The 17,271-nt window shown below is 42.9% G+C and overlaps 1 protein-coding gene and 1 pseudogene across 11 annotated transcripts in view; one reads left to right on the forward strand and one right to left on the reverse strand.

Moving 5' to 3' along the window:
- KIAA1217 (KIAA1217 ortholog) overlaps window positions 1-17,271 on the forward strand; it is a 351,420-nt gene that overhangs the window by 85,262 nt on the left and 248,887 nt on the right. The gene's annotated exons all lie outside the window — the stretch shown is intronic.
- On the reverse strand, window positions 12,815-13,834 carry LOC108522691 (60S ribosomal protein L5 pseudogene; annotated as a pseudogene). The gene has a single exon (XR_001883573.1). The product of XR_001883573.1 is annotated as a 60S ribosomal protein L5 pseudogene (transcript).

The following is a 17,271-nucleotide window of genomic DNA, read 5'->3' on the forward strand; positions in this document are numbered from 1 at the left end:
GTTCAGATCTTTTGCCAATTTTTAAAATTTTTTAAATTGAATTTTAAGAGTTCTTTGTATAACTTTACTTATTTTTCACAACGAAAATATTCTAAGTATTTTGAGACCTTAAATGTGATCATCAACTTCTTAACTTCATAGATTTTAAAAGTTAATTCAGAATAAAATTTACCCTTCCTCATTAATACACTTAATAATGCTTAGTTTCAACAAATTATATATATACACACACATACACCCATATATATATACACACACATACACCCACTTAGTATATATACACACACACCACATAACCATATATATATATACACACACACAACACCCATATATATATATATATATATATATATATATACACACGCACACACACATACACACAATCACTCCTTAAATATGCAAGAGCAGGACTTCATTTTGAGAAATTTCAATGCAGGAAGGAAAATTCAGTGGGAGGTACTATTACAGATTTAATTTGATGGGAAATGAGGCAGAAAGTTTCAAGGACATTATGCCCTTAATATTCTCTTCATCCTTTGCTGATTCTGGCTTTAAAAGACTTCAGAAGTCTTCCAGAGACATTTATGCATTTTCTGAAGGAATGGTAAAAATCCTAATTCTGGGTAACTTTGTTTTACTCCAAAATCTTGGTGCTAAGATTCTGTTCTGTAGTTTCTCACCAAAGCATTCTGTCCCCTTCAGGTAGTCAAATATTTGACAAGGAAAGATACCCACACCCTGTCACCTTTCCTACCTGGTGCCAATTGTAAAGGCTACCTGATCAGCCCATTTATTTCACTTTCAGTCATGGGGGATTCTAATTATGTTTGATTTAACCAAATACTACAAAATTCCTCAGTTCTTGCTTATGGATTTGGACTTCAAAGCATCTTGTCTTTACCTCTCAGAAGCTGTTCTCACTTGTTTTTTGTTTTGTTTGAAGATGGAGTCTCACTCTGTTGCCCAGGATAGAGTGCAGTTGGTGTGATCTCGGCTCACTGCAACCTCCACCTCCTGGGTTGAAGCAATTCTCCTGCCTCAGCCTCCCAAGTAACTGGGATTACAGGCGTGTGCCACACGTCTAGCTAATTTTTTGTATTTCTAGTAGAGACAGGGTTTCACCATGTTGGTCAGACTGGTCTTGAACTCCTGACCTCAAGTGATCCACCCGCCTCGACCTCCCAAAGTGCTGGGGTTACAGGCGTGAGCCACCGTGCTCGGCCATCTCACTTGTTTTGAATCAGGATGCCTAGGTCAGTGAGAGCCTGTGTGAGTCAAAAACAGCCATGTTCATCTTTGAAAAAACTTAGGCCGACAAATCAAGTTTTTAATTACAGGAAATAATCACAAACTACTAGAGATGCAATTAAAGGCATTTTCTCTGAGAGTAGCTTGTTTGTCTTTTATATTTTTCCCCAAAGCTCATTATAAAAAATACTGTGTTCTTTCATACTTACAGTCTCAACTCTGTCACTTCCTGCTGTGAGTATGGAAATAAATTTTGTTGAAATCAAAGAAATTAGTTAATAAGATTTTTTTTTTTAGCCTGTTAGTAGAAGTCGCTTAACATTTGTAAGGAATATTTGCTTTGCTTATAATTTAACTGAACGAGACATCTGACCTCTGCTATCTATCAAATTCATTACCTCTTTTTGGCACCCATGAACTGTCTTAAATTGTACTAGTTGAGAACTGATGAAATAAAACCATAATTCAATTTATCATACTGTTTAGAATTCAAATGTGTGAGACATATCTCACTTAATAACATGAGGGTATTTTGTTTTCTTTTAAATTGTTCACTCTGGCCTTTAGTAGCCACCAGGGAGACACATGAGTTTGGAAGGGCATCTCAGGTCAATCCTAAAAGCCTGCAGAAGAACTGAGCTGGCAGAATATAATCCTGCCAGTTGAAACTTAGCCAGCCTTTGAAATTATTTTCATCAGGAAAGTACTACAGGATTTTTTTTTAATGACATAGTAGACACTCTACTTAGAAGCCTACTCCCTAATTTTTTTTTCTAGTTACTCATTTGCCAAGATGACTTGTTTATTTGAAAGTTATCATGATGGAAGTTGGATTATATGTATTATGATTGCTTTTCTTCCTGTGTATTATTTTCGTTTGAAAATGTCAAAGTATCTCACCAAGTATTTTCCTATTTTACAGACTAGTAAACTGAGTTATATGATTTTGGTGAGTTTAAGCTTCTAGGGCTAGCTCTCCATTTAGCTTTCTCTTCTACTGTTTAGTGCAGTCCATACAAAGTTAGTTGCACCATAGAACATTTTATCTGAATCCTATTCTTATTCACCATGCTTTCAGCAAATACATATTAGAGAGCACCCACATGCCGGGCAATAGAATTGCAAGTGTGGGCAGTTCCATTAACTTGCCCTCAAGCCTTAGTGGGAGAGATGGCACAGAATTGCTGTATAGGATGTGAATGCCCACTCAAGGGACAAAACATGCAGGGAGACCGGAGAAACAGAGTATGGGAACACTGGAGGGAACAAAAGGATAAGAGGCAAGTGGGATCAGGGAAGGCTGAGGCTTGAAGAATGAGTTAGAGTTTGCCAGACACAGAAGAGTCCCTTGGAAGCAAAGAGATCATGGTATGTCCTGTGCAGAGTTTAATGAGCACAGTGTGTGTAGGGGACCTGCTTGGACATGAGACAGCTGGGGCCGAATCAATGAAGTACCTGGTTAAGAAGTTTGGACTTAATCCTGTAGACACTGGGAAGCAACTAGAAGGTAATTAGGGAAGTGACATATCCAATTTGCACTTTCGACAAGTCCAATGAGAAGGGTTTGAGTTTCATCTTATTCAAAGCTGCTTCTAGATGCCCTGAATTTATACACCTGCCATATATTAATCCCCTACTGTGTGCCTGGGCATGGCCATACATGTTTTCCTATACTTTTTACCCTTTTTTTCTCTACTGACTCTTACCTGCCTCATACTATGCCAAGTTTATAAACATGTTTCAGTTTAGTATTATAAATAAAATAATAATATAAAACCATTAAGATGAATATATTGCCATTGCTGTTGCATTCAGCAACTAGGAGACCCTGCAAATTTAGGAAGTGCTGGTTCAGTGGCGGGCACAGGCCCTGGGGTGGTGACTGATTGAGAGGTCAGGAAGGGGACATGGGAATGTAGATGCTCCTTCTGGAAGCTGGACAGTGAAAGGAAGGAGTTAACTAGTGAAGGTTGTAAGATGTGTGGGCCCTACAGAGGCCTGAGAGGAGAGATTCTGAAGGCATGGAAACAGTTAGTGGGTGGATTTGCTTTTAAGAGGGGAAAGAGGAGGAAAAGGTGGAGGAGGAGGGATGAAAATATTTTTTCCACTGCGAATGATGGAAGATTGGAGTTGGGGCTGAATTGTCTTCATGGAGGAGGAGGAGGAGAAGGAGGAGGAGGAAGTTGGAGAAGGTTTACTGCTTGCCTTCGAATTTTCCAACAAAGATCTTCCACTGATAATGGGAGAAGAGGTTGATGAGGAAGGAGACTGGAAGAGAAGGGACAGGCTTGACGGAGTTTCCATGTGGGAAGGAGAGGAGAATGTTGAGAAGGATTGTCACTAGGGCCCTGGCAAGGGTAGGGACCACTGGTAGGTAGTCTCAGTAATGACCAGCGACCCAGTGTGGGAACAGGAAAGGATGCTGGGACCCCCTGGGATTGAGATTGGGCTGTGTGGGGGTCGTAGGAGGGAAGGTAAGTGGTCAGAGGAGGTGAAGGCTTTGAGAAAAGTATGGGCAAGTGCTAGATCATGGCACCCAGCCTCTTTAGGAGTAGGCCGAAAGAAGATACAGGTGGTCAAAGATTCGGGGATTGTGGGAACCAATAGGTTGTGATCAAAAGCAAAGAGAATAGAATTGAAGATTTCAGACGTAGAGTAACAGTTCTGAGCAATACTAAGCTCCAAGGGATGGCGGTTCATGTGCAGATGCCAGGCAAGAGTCCTAGGAGATAAGGAGGCCAAAAAACCTGGAAACCAAGGAACCTGTAGGCCTAAGAACCTGGAGGTGACAAGCCTTGTCCTAAGGGCCCTGAAACCCTCAGGGTGGTGGCAGAAATGGGAAGGAAGAGAGAGTGGGAGTAGAACTCCCAAATCATCAATGAAGAGTGAGGTCATTATTTGCATAAGAGCGAGGATTAATGGGAAATGTGCTCCCCAGAAGAAAGCTTCTTACTTGCATTAAAAATATAAAGAGTAACTCTTAAAACATGATTTTAATCACAATTTCTCTCAATGCATTTTAGAGTTCTGGAAAATCACAAGTGTCCCAAAGTAGAAATTGATTGGAATTGTGAAAGTATACTGAAAATTGTACCTGCAAATATTACCTATCATTCATCTCTCAGGTGAGGTTGTATGAGTTTAAAAACAACAAAAGTTCTTTTTTACTAACTTTCACCTTATCACAATAATGCAACAGGAAGAGAGTTTCAGCAAAGCATAATATAAACAGATGTCTCTCTTTTTTTTTTTTTCTTCAGACGGAGTCTTGCTCTGTCACCCAGGCTGGAGTGCAGTGGCGTGATCTCGGCTGACTGCAACCTCCACCCCCAGATTCAAGTGATTCTCCTGCCTCAGCCTCCCAAGTAGCTGGGGTTACAGGCACCCACCACCAAGCCTGGCTGATTTTTGTAATTTTAGTAGAGGCAGGATTTCACCATGTTGGCTAGGCTGGTCTCGAACTCCTGACCTCAGGTGTTCCACCTGCCTCGGCCTCCCAAAGTGCTGGGATTACAGGTGTGAGCCACCGTGCCCAGCCATGATGGCTCTCTTAAGACCTTTTATTGTGTGTGGTGGGGAGTTGTTTAAAATAAATCCAGTGGGAATAGCAAATTGTGCCCTCTTTTCAAAGTTTGTTTTTCCTCCATCATCTATATTTGAATTGTTCTGTGTGAACAAGTTTTGGAATGCTTCCTCCTTGTTGACCACAATGGTTGTTGAGATAGACAGAGGTTGTTGGGATAGGAAGAGATCCCTGAGGTTGTCTTGTGGACAAGAAGACCCAAGGAAACTTTTCTTCCCATATACACATGGGCTATCCTAGAGCCCAGTCCCCTGTGGGATATGACCGGCAGTTGTCTTAGAAAATTTCACTCAATCGGCTGGGCATGGTGGCTCACGCCTGTAATCCCAGCACTTTGAGAGGCTGAGGTGGGCGGATCACCTGAGGTCAGGAATTTGAGACCAGCCTGGCCAATGTGATGAAAGCTTGTCTCCACTAAAAATACAAAAAAGTAGCCAGGAGTGGTGGCGGGTGCCTGTAATCCCAGCTACTCGGGAGACTGAAGCAGGAGAAATCACTTAAACCCGGGAGGTAGAGGTTGTAGTGAGTCAAGATCGTACCGTTGCACTCCAGCCTGGGCAACAAGAGTCACGCTCCATCTCAGAAAAAGAAAACTTCCCTCAATCATTTCACTTCTACCTCCCACTCCTCTTTGGAGTGTGAGGACACTTGTAAGGCAGCCTGTGGGGACAGTAACTTTTAGGTTGTGTCCTGTCCAGTAGTGGACTTTCATCAGAAGTATGCTTTTGGTCACACTACACCATTTTTTTATACCACTGTAGGATTGACAAACAGCATTCACCCATTTCATTTTGCTTTACTACTCTGATTTGGAGAAGAAAAAAAAATCTAAGGATTACGTTTCTCTTGCAGATTTTTTAGATCAACAGCTATTATTTAAATACAGGGAATCCTGAAAGTCTAAGACTGAAAAATTCAGGTTCCTTTTATATATGTTAAATTCTCCCATATACACATGGGTCTATAAATAAAGCATAATAAATAGGTGGCCCCTACCCTTGCAGTTGTATACAGAAACTAGACCCTGAAATAAAATGAAACAACATTGGAGGATTTTGTTGAGTGGATTAAAATTCAATAATACTTGAAAACTTTGTCCAGATCTTCAGCAGAGATATTCGGATGAGTTTTCTGGCTTTTCTAATCAGGAAAGGCTTGTTGAAGAATTAAAGGAGATATGATTGAGGAAATAAAGCACAATACAAAATTTTTCTGGATTATTATGAATAGAAAGGGACCCCAAAGGATTAAGTGGATGTAGTTTGCAGTTAAGGTTAAGTGGTCATGGCAGTTTACTGTGGACATTGTTTAACTGATGGAAACTCCGAAACATCGACCCAGGAACTGAAGTAGTCCAATGTGGACCAATCACTTAGAGCTCAGAATTAACCACGTATTTCTCTAGTCCAAATACCCATTCCTCTTCCCTGGAACTTCAGGCTGGCCACACAAACTTTCTTGAAAATTCTTATGATTCTGCCTCTACAGGAAGGCCATTTGCCTCACTCATCAAAAGTATTAGGGGTTTATTCTGCATAACCATGAACAGGTTAAAGAGAAGGAGAGGGAGGTCATGAGGGTTCTTACATTCCATCTTGAGTCAAACATCTCCTGTTACCCTCTGAAAAGCGGCACAATTTGCCCCAGAGGTTTTTTTTGTTGTTGCATATCTACTATGGAATTACATTTATAGCTAATGTATTAACTCCAAAAATGGAGAAACCCATTGCTCTGCTGTTTTCATGGTAAGGAAAAACTGCTGAGTCATGATTGATGTGGGCTGTTTCAAGAGTTCCCAGCGATTGAAGATAAATGCTTAGGATATTGCAGCCTGAGTGGGAGGCACTGCAAAGTGTAGCCGCTACTTGAAGTTCTTCAGTGTGAGTGGAGAGGGAATACTGAGCACGTCCTGGATTAGGAAAAAAAAGAAGAAAGGTGGCCTAAAATATGATCTAAGTATATCTGGAAATATGCAGACATCTAATACTTTAGTTGCAGCACTCTGTGAACCAGAAGCCCAACTTCTACATGCTGCAAGCTGCACTTCAAAATGCACCCAAAATGCATGCTCAGAAAGTTGTTTTTTGTTTTTGTTTTGTTTCTGAGACAGAGTCTCCCTCTGTCACCCAGGCTGGAGCGCGGTGGCATGATCTTGGCTCGCTGCAACCTCTGCCTCCCGGATTCAAGCAGTTCTCTTGCCTCAGCCTCCCAAGTAGCTGGGATTATAGGCATGCGCCAACACGCCTGGCTAATTTTTTGTTGTTGTTTGGTTTTGTTTTTAGTAGAGACAGGATTTCACCACATTGGCCAGCCTGGTCTTGAGCTCCTGACCTCAAGGGATCCGCCATCGTCGGCCTCCCAAAGTGCTGGGATTATAGGCGTGAGCCACCATGCCTGGCTGGGACGTCTTTTTTAATGACAATAACCAGATGAACTCTCTTGACCTTGCTGCTTCTGCAGGCACTGCCCCACCCCTATACCTTCCACTCTAGAGGAAAGCACCTGGCATTTAGCATCTTTACACCCAGGAAACAACAGATATACTCAGGGACTTTTCCTCTAGCTTGTAACCAGGGATGGCTGTTGGGCATGGCAGCCATCAGCTTGAGAGTGGCTCAGCTTAAAAGCTTTCATTGATCTGTGCCCTGAGCATTGCCCTTTGGACTTGGAGTTCCAGGATGTCTTGTGTCTGTGCTTCAGCATCTGAAGCCCCTTGTTGTCTGTTCTTAAGGTAGACTTCATTATCAATGGTGTGTCTTAAATTAATAGCTTCTCTCTATTGGCTATTTACCTGCCACAGCTGACAGGAAGGTTCTCAGTCCCGAGTGCCTGTTAATGAAGCTCACAGACGGAGTGCAGAAACCCTTTGCAAGATCTGTTTTGCCAGCTTGCTGGTGTCCTGGCATGAAGGTCTCCGACCGATGTCTTTGAAATAGTTCCTTTCCACATGGGGTGGACTGACCGCCTTGGGGCTCCACCTTTGCCTCCTTGGTTCAGGCAGTTTGGTGCCATTTCATGTACATTTCACTCTTTTTCCCTACTAACTTCTCACAGTTTAAATTATTGATGTGATTGCCTACCCAGACATCTAATTCTTTTAACAGGCAGTGGTTTACAGTCTTCAGTTTCTTTATGATCATCAAGACAGGGATTGAACAACTGGCACCTTCCCTGTCTGTCCATCGAGGGCCATGTGTTTGATGTGTGTGGATGCTACCTTCATTAGGCAAGTTAATGGCAGTTACCTAAGTTCACGTTGAGTTGGAAATAGACCACTGTGTATGCATTTAGTAAACACAAATGTAGTCAGTGGATCTGTTTCCTTAACAGTACATGGTTCTGCTGCACTGTACACTTCAACCAACTGCTTCAGAGCAAGCTTTTTCCTTAGAAGAGTTTTCATTTAATTAGGATTTAGAAAGAAACATGGAAACTTTAAGATCTCCTTTTAGTTTTCCGTATACTTCAGAGACTTCTGATGTCTCCTACAGGGACAGGAAAGGAGTCAGGGGTCTGAAACTCTAAGACCTGAAAGGCAAGTGCAATTCGGACACTGTCCACATTGCCAGGGTGTCAAATCACACATACCCTGCCTGAAAATCTGGAAATTGGAGAATTTAAAATGACAGTATTTTCTACTGTGGAACACCTTGCATTCTCCCACTCTGTAAACTACTATTTTGGAGGCAGCCCCTCTTACTGTATTTTAAAACCAGATGCTTTTCTCTGGAAATACTAGAAATATATCTCTTCTGGGATGACCTAAAACCGACATAGTATTGGGCATTGAAGTAAGGGGAAATATGGTCAGTGAAGCTAAGACCTCCTCTTCTGAGAATGAAAGATCACTGAGTACTTTGTGTTAGGTGGGACACTATTTGTTAACAGAGAACTTACATCTTAAGTCTCTTAAAATAATTATAGCATCTCTTAGTTATTTCCAGCATAATCCAGGAGTGAGCATTCTAAGAACATCATCTTACAACTTTTAATTAATAGATCTGTCTTGCTCTAACCCTTAAAGAAATGCTGGTAACTGCTTGTCAAATGAGGAAAAGATGGGTCATTATTCAAGTAAGATCCAATATGGGAAACTCAGATATAAATAGTTCAGCATTTTCGTTTCTTATCAAAGATTTATGACTGTGTCTATTTGAGGATTTATTTCTTCTAGACTATTTCAGGAGCCTCTTGACTGGTCTTTCAGCCTCTATTTCCTTTCCTCCGCCCCTTTGTTTCTCCCACTGCTCTGAGGACAGTTGTAATAAAGCTCAGTTCTAGACTTCTTGACTCGTGTCCTGGGTGCTTCCCCAGATGTTCTCAGGCCAATTTCTCAGGCCCCTGTTTCACCATTTTATCCACACCTCCAGCAGGCATTCCCTCCCGGTGGAACTTCTCCCTCTTCACCTGAGGGTTAAGGGTCTTTTTGTTGACACTGGTCCCTCTGCTAGACATCCTGTCCCTTCTGTACCTCCCTATTGCTACCAATCCTTCCTTCACTAGGAACTCAACCTAAATGCCACCTTCTTCATCCCAGACGTGCTACCACTCCTGAGCCACGAGTAATTAATCATTTGACCTGTTGCATCACTTTTACGGCACATGGCTCTTCTGTTTGGTTTGGAAAAAAATGTATCTCCTTATGCAAATTGTAAGTTCTTTGAAGGCAGTTTCCATGTTTAATTATTTTATTCCCTAATGTGCCTTAGTACTCAAAATGTCCTTTGCTGGCCAGCAGTAAGGGCGTCACCTGGGAGATTGCTCAGAAACAGGCTGTCAGCCCCCAACTGATATGTGCGATCAGAATTCACATTTTTTTTCTTTTTTTCTTTTTGGAGACAGGGTCTTGCTCTGTTGCCTAGGCTGGAGTACAGCAGCACAATCATTGCTCACTGCAGCCTTGACCTCCTGGGCTCAAGCGATCCTCTCTCCTCAGCCTCCTGAGTAGTTGACTTTACAGGTGCACATCATCAAACCCAGTTAATTTTTAAGTTTTTTTTGTAGAGAAGTCTCTCTATGTTCCCCAGTTTGGTTGGTCTCAAACTCCTGGCCTCTCAAGCCGTCCTCCTGCCTAGGCCTCCCAAAGTGCTGGAATTACAGAAGTGAATCACTAGGCCCGGCCAGGTTCCACATTTTAACAAGGGGGCCTCCAGGTGATTCCAATGCACCTAAGTTGGGAGTTCTGGCTTTGTACATTGCACAGAACCTTGTATAAAGCACAGACTCCCTGGATATCTATTGAACAACTAATGGATACATCACATTAAAAGTTGAGTTTCTTTTTTTTTTTTTTCTTGAGCACGGCCAGTCGTCGCTTCTGCGGCCAGCGGGCTGGGCAGTGCAGTGGGGCCCCCGGAAGTCTCAGCTCACTTGCTAAAAGCCTCCGGCCTCCCCGGGTTTTCACGCGCGATGCCTTCTTTCCGGGCTGCCCTCAGCCTTCCCGAGCAGGTGGACTACAGGCGCGCCGCCGAGCCGACACCCGCCGGGCTAGTGTTTTGTATGAGTTTTTAGGTCACGAAAGGAACAGCGGTTTCCACCCTGGTTTAAAGCCAGGGAATCGCGTCCGTCGATCTCCTTGACCTTCGTGATCCGCACCTTCGTTCGGCCTCCCAAAAGTGCTGGGATTTTTTACAGGCCTTGAGCCCACTCGTACTCCGGCCTATATATTTTGGTAAACCCTGCTCACGGATTATGGGACCCTTCCCTTTTTTTTTTTTTTTTTTTTTTTTTTTTCAGAACGGAAGTCTCGCTCTTCCAGGCTGGAAGTGCAGTGACGCGATCGCTGCTCACTGAAAGCTCCGGCCTCCGGGTCCTCTTTACGCGCATTCTCCTGCGCTCAGCCTCCCGACGTTATGCTGGTACTTGACAGGGCGGCCCTGGCGCACCGTCGCCCGCTAGTTTTTTCGCTCTATTTTTTAGGTAGGAGGACGGGGTTTTTTCTACTGTGTTAGCCAAGATGGTCTCCATCTCCTGACACCTCGTTGACCGCCCGTCTCGCGCCTCCAAAGTGCTGGGCTATTACAGGCTTGAGGAAGAAAAAAAAAAGGCCAGGGCGCTCTCGGCTGGCTCAACAAAAAAAAAAAAAAAAAAAAAATGCTCAAAAAAAAACAAAAAAAAAAAAAAAAAAAAAAAACAAAACAAAAAAAAAAAAAAACAAAAACAAAATGCGTGTATTCCCAGCACCTTTTGGGACGCCGAGCACGGGCAGATCACGAGGCAGGAGATGGAGACCATCCTGGCTAACACGCGTGGACAACCCGCGTCTCTACTAAAAAGAATACAAAAAAACTAGCCGCGCGTGGTGCGGGCGCTGTAGCCCCAGCTACCGGAGGCTGAGGCCAGGAGAATGGCGTGAACCTGGGAGGCGGCGAGCTTGCAGCTGAGCTTGAGGGATCCGGGCCCAGGCTTGCCACTTCCACCCCAGGCCTGGCAGAGCCGAGACTCCGTCTCAAAAAAAAAGAAAAATAATTAAAGTTGGAGTTTCTTCTCATTGAGCCTTTCGAGGTAGGTTACCTCATAACTTACTCAAACGTAGAAAATGTAACCCAACATGTATCATTTTCCTGTGACCATTTTGAGTCTTAAAAACATGGAGGCCCTTTTCTTCTTTTAAAATCTTGGATTTATTACTTCGGGTCACCTTTGGTAGTTTTTCTTTCTTTCATTTTTTATATACCCTCACTGGGTAGTGTTTGGCCTTCGCAGAGAAGGATAGAGAGAAAGCTTGCTAATTGGGTCTAAATACAGATTATGTGCAAAAGAAGAAATTGCTAACATCTAAAAATAAGCACTCTACACGTGTGTAGTTTTATAATCTTATCAGCTGTGATCTTCAGCACCAAGTAAGCGGCAGCTACAGGAGGATGGTCTCTGTCGCTGTCAAAACCTGAGTATTCCAACTCTCACTTACTTGATACCAACCACAGAAGGACATGAGACTGTAATACACTGGGATTTTCAAAATGCGAAAGAATTTGATATTCAAGTCTTATTAGCTGTCTAGGAATAAAACAAGAGTGGGGAGAAACATATAAAGTAAGGAGGAATATGTGTCTACAGCTAAAACCAGGCAAAAGGACCACCCACTATGGCGTATTGTGAAAATTTATGGGGCTACTTTTGTTTGTCACAATAATTGGAGCAGTTGGTTGAAGGATACAGTGCAGCAGAGCCATATTCTGTTAAGGAAACAGATCCGCTGACTAAATTTATGTTTACTAAATGCATACTCAGTGGTCTGTTTCCTCCAGAGTGTGACATAAGTAACTACCATGAATTTACCTAATGGAAGTAGCATCCACACACATCCAACACATGCCCCTTGATGGACAGACAGGGAAGGTGCCAGTTGCTCAGTCCCCATTCCAATGATCATAAAGAAACTGCAGTCTTTAGGCTGGGGGCAGTGTCTCATGCCTGTAATCCCAGCACTTTGGGAGGCCAAGGCAGGTGGATCACCTGAGGTCAGGTCAGGAGTTCGAGATCATACTGGCCTAGATGGTAAAACCCTGTCTCTACTAAAAATATAAAAATTACCAGGGCGTAGTGGTGCATGCCTGTAATCCCAGCTACTCAGGAGGCTGAGGCAGGAGAATCGCTTGAAGCTGGGAAGTAGAGGTTGCAGTGAGCTGAGATCTTGCCACTGCATTCCAGCCTGGTCAACAGAACAAGACTGTCTCAAAAATAAAAAATTTAGAAATTTAAAGAAAGAGAGAAACTGGAGTCTTTAAATGACTCCCTGTTAAAAGAGGCAGATGTCTGAGTGGACAATCACATCAAGAACTGTAACTGAGAGAAGCTAGTATGGGAAAAAAGTGAAATGTACATGAAACAGGACAAAGGCCAGGGATACTAGATACCTTGCAAGGCGTAGGATAGTCTCATACTGTGAAGAAGTGTCACTTGTGACTGTGACTTTAGAACATCTGGCCTGACATTTTGGGGTGAAAAGTGTTTATATTACTGGACTCTAAAATATTTTTTTTTCTGTCTGTAAGTTTATTGCCTATATCTGAAAAATCATCATAGAAAATTATTTGGTTTAGCTCTCAGCAGCCCGCTCCTGAGCTCTGAGGAAGCTTGCCTTCTTTTGAGCTACCCGATCCTTCTTCTGAGCAAGAGACATTTTGGGACGGTTCCACCTCTTCTTTTTAACTTCTTTCTTGGGCTTCTTTTCATAGACTGGATTCTCTCGTATAGCAGCATGAGCTTTCTTATACATCTCCTCCATCATGTCTGGAGTTACACTGTTCTTTATGTGTTGAGAGAACTGTTTCTTGTAAGCATCTTCATCTTCTTCCATTAAGTAGCACATGTAATGTGCAACATTCTGGCCCATGATTGCTTCCGGTGTACTTCTGCATTAAATTCCTTGCTTTCAGAATCATAACCAGGGAATTGTTTGATACTGTGAGGGATAGACAAGCCTCCATCCACAGCTTCCTTCAGGCGCCAAAAACTTTATTGCCAGTGGTAGTTCTGGCAAGGCCTGCATCCAAATAGCAGGTAAAGGCACCTGGCTGACCGTCAATGCTTTCCACCTTTTATTCATCGCCAGTCAACTCCACTTGGCCTTCATAGATCTTGTCCATGCCAAACCTATTGAGAAGGCTGCGGGCCAGCAGCAGGCCAGTACAATATGCAGCAGCATAATTTGTCAGGCCAACCTTCACACCATATTTTGGCAGTTCGTGTGCATATGCTGCGCAGACTATCATATCCCCCTCTATACGGGCATAAGCAATCTGACAAATGATATCTCTGTTTGTTACACGAACTATCATCCTGTATTTGGGTGTGTTGTATTTATTTTTATCCTATATCACCAAGCGTTTCCGAGCATAGTAATCAGTTTTACCCTCTCGTCGTCTCCTAAATTTCACTTGGTATCTCTTAAAGTAGGCCTTATTCTTAACAACTTTAACAAACCCCATCCTGCGGAACAGAGACCCGTGTCCGCGGCTCGACAGAGACCTACAGGCCCAGCGGTGCTAGTGGGGGGAAAAGGGCTAAAAATATTTTTTATATAAACAGAAATTAAATATATGCTAAATTTTTCAGGAATGCAGTTACCTTTTCAGTTGAGAGGATATTGTTCTTTGTTTTGTTTAGAACTTTACTACATGGTAATGTCTCAGCTCATATCAGTATGCATGTATAACTATTGAATTCACACTGATACTACTTAGAGGTAGCTCCTGATGTCACTGTACCTGAGCATTTGTATATTGAAATGTTCCTTATTTGTTCATAAATTTTTCTTTCTTTTTTTCTCCTTTATATAATAGGATATTGTATTGATTTTTTACAAATGTATGTGACTAAGCAAGTTTTTAAATAATTATATCTCAGGATATAAAAAGAGGCCTTGTGTCTGATGGGCTTGAGAATTGCCGGCATGGACAGCCTCATTAGTTCTTGTCTTAAGGCAGAGGATAATAAAAGTTAAAGGTTCAGACTTAATCAGAGTGCTAGAAAAAAGAACAGCGAGCCGGGTGCAGTGGCTCACATCTGTCATCCCAGCACTTTGGGAGGCCAAGGTGGGCGGATCACCTGAGGTCAGGAATTTGAGACCAGCCTGGTCAACATGGCGAAACCCTGTCTCTATTAAATATCAAAAATTAGCTGGGCATGGTGGTACCTGTCTATAGTCTCAGCTACTCAGGAGACTGAGATAGGAGAATCGCTTGAACCCGGAAGGCAGAAGCCGTGGTGAGCCAAGATCACACCACTGCACTCCAGCCTGGGCGACAGAGGAAGACTCTATCTCAAAAAAAAAGAAAAGAAAAGAAAAGAAATAGCAAGAACATGTCCCACAGGAAAAGAAGCTGGGAGAAAATCATGAAGGGAATTCATGTATTGGGCAACTTGTCAGAATGGACAGAGCTTGGGCTCAGGAATTAATGCATGAGTTTGGCACTCTTCTCTCAACTTTCAGAATTCAACTGTCCTGAATTCTGGCTTCTAGGGGTCCTCGCAGGGTCAGAATGAATATTAGAGATAATGACCTTAAAACACCTAGCACAGAGTTGCAAAAATGTTACAAATTGTAAATACTATACATAATAACACTAATGCCATCTGGCTCTTAAAAATGGAAAATGATGAAGCTATCTTACTGGCTTTTAGAGAAGTTGACCGAGTTTTTTACAATTGCTCATGGCTGGATTTTGGGACCAGGCTCTAAAATCCAGGTTCTTTAGATTATTTTGAGCCTAATAACCAACTGTAGGTTTGACCTGACTTGAATCACTCTCTCCCTCTAAAATTCCCTGGACTCTTGCTTTGTCCATACAGAACCCATCCATCAAATTACACCAAATATCACACAATCCTGTGGCTTTCTCATGGCAACATAAGTGCCTTTGACATGTGAGCTCTTTCCTTTTTTTCTGGAAACAGGGTCTTGCTCTGTTGCCCAGGCTGTGATCACAGCTCACTGCAGCCTTGACCTCCCTGGCTCAAACAATCCTCCCACCTCAGCCTCCCAAGTAGCTGAAACCATAGGCATGCACCACCACACCTGGCTAATTTTTTAATTTTTTTGTAGAGACAGAATCTCCCTATGTTGCTCAGGCTGGTTTCAAACTCCTGAGTTAATGCTGTCTTCTCACCTCGGCCTCCCAAAGTACTGGGATTACAGGCGTGAGCCACCGCACTCAGTCTAGATTTTTCCTTTTCAATAGTCACTTTTATGCTTATGAATAAACTACAATTTTATGAAGGCGGTGGGTGCTGGAGGGATCCTTACAGCCCTGGTGCTTCCTCTGTGGGTTCAGCCTGCCCTGTGAACTAATGAAATGTAACCGGTGTGGTGCTCCCTCCCACTTAGACTTCTCTCTCTGACCAAACTGCCTCTGTTTTCCTTCGCTTTGGTCCCCCAGAACCTGTGCAAGCTCCAAGTCCAGCAACAACTTTTCTCCTAGATTCTTTACTGCTTGTTCAATTCCAGATGCAAGAGATACAGCTTCACTGGTGCTTCCGATCTTCTTACGGTTTTTCTGTGGCCGTAGGGGTAGTCACCAAGCTTCTGCTCAAACACTGAAACACTCAAACTACGTACAGAGAGATGCTTTACCAGTTACTCACCTTCCTCATTGGGCATCTGCAGAGACTCCTAGAGACAATATGAGTTACGAGTTTTGCATTCAAAATCTCTTAAATTGATAACAAAATGAATCTGTCCCACAGTGCAAAGAGATCACTGCTTGGTCAGTTTCCTTTTGGGAGAACTATTTCTGATTTTTTTTTTTAAGTTAAATGCTAATTATTAGAAAAGTAGCCACATGGCCCCCTGAGTCTGTTCAGATCTTTTGGTCCATTTTCCTTCTCCTCTTCCACACCCCTCAATTTGCTTGTCACATGTGTTCCAGATTCCTTCTGTTCTTGTCTTTGGCAGGATCATCTTGAATTAAGAGTAGTGTAAATACATCCTGCCTCTGTTTCTACTGTGAAGGCCCCTCTCTCTGCGTTTCCTGCATAGTTTCCTTAGGCTGTTCTGTGCATTTTGGGTGGCGTCTACATTCTTTTATTTTTTTTAGATAGAGTCTCACTCTGTCACCCAGGCTGGAGTGCAGTGGCACGATCTTGACTCACTACAGCCTCCACCTCCCAAGTTCAAGCAATTCTCCTGCCTCAGCCTCCCAAGTAGCTGGGACTAGAGGCAGGCACCACCGCACCCCGCTAATTTTGTATTTTTAGTAGAGACGGGGTTTCACCATATTGGCCAGGCTGGTCTTGAACCCCTCACCTCAAGTGAATTCATCTGTTTGTTTGTTTATTGAGACAGAGTTTCACTCTGTTGCCCAGGCTGGAGTGCGGTGGTATGATCTCAGCTCACTGCAACCTCTGCCTCCCGGGTTCAAGCAATTCTCGTGCCTCAGCCTCCCAAATAGCTGGGATTACAGGCACCCGCCACCATGCCCGGCTAATTTTTGTATTTTTAGTAGAGACGAGGTTTCACCATGTTGGGCAAGCCTGTCTTGAACTCTTGACCTCAAGTGATCTGCCCGCCTCAGCCTCCCAAAGTGCTGGGATTACAGGCGTGAGCCCCCGCGCCTGGCCAGGTCTGCATTCCTAGTGCTACTTTTGGACCTGGCAATCTCAGACAACAAAATTCAGTGCAACTGGGGCAGATAAGTGCCCCCTGCTCTCACATTTCTCTTTAGTCTTGGCATCTTCAAGTTAGACCCAGGTCATTATTTTTGTATCAATGACATTTCATCATGCAATAAATACTGAGGTGTTAAAAACACCAAAAAAGCCCTAAAAATGCCGAGAAAATTATCCAAAGCATTTAATATGAAGGAAGATAAATTTTCACATCTCTTTTCAAATATAAATTGATTATAAAGCATATTGCGTGACTTCAAGCCTAAGGTTTTCTGTATCTGGAAAACTGAAATTTAATTGCAGCCTTCTCCACATCACCATAGTGCCAC

This window comes from Rhinopithecus bieti, unplaced genomic scaffold, assembly GCF_001698545.2.
Source record: "Rhinopithecus bieti isolate Rb0 unplaced genomic scaffold, ASM169854v2 scaffold_66718, whole genome shotgun sequence".
NCBI lineage: Eukaryota > Metazoa > Chordata > Mammalia > Primates > Cercopithecidae > Rhinopithecus > Rhinopithecus bieti.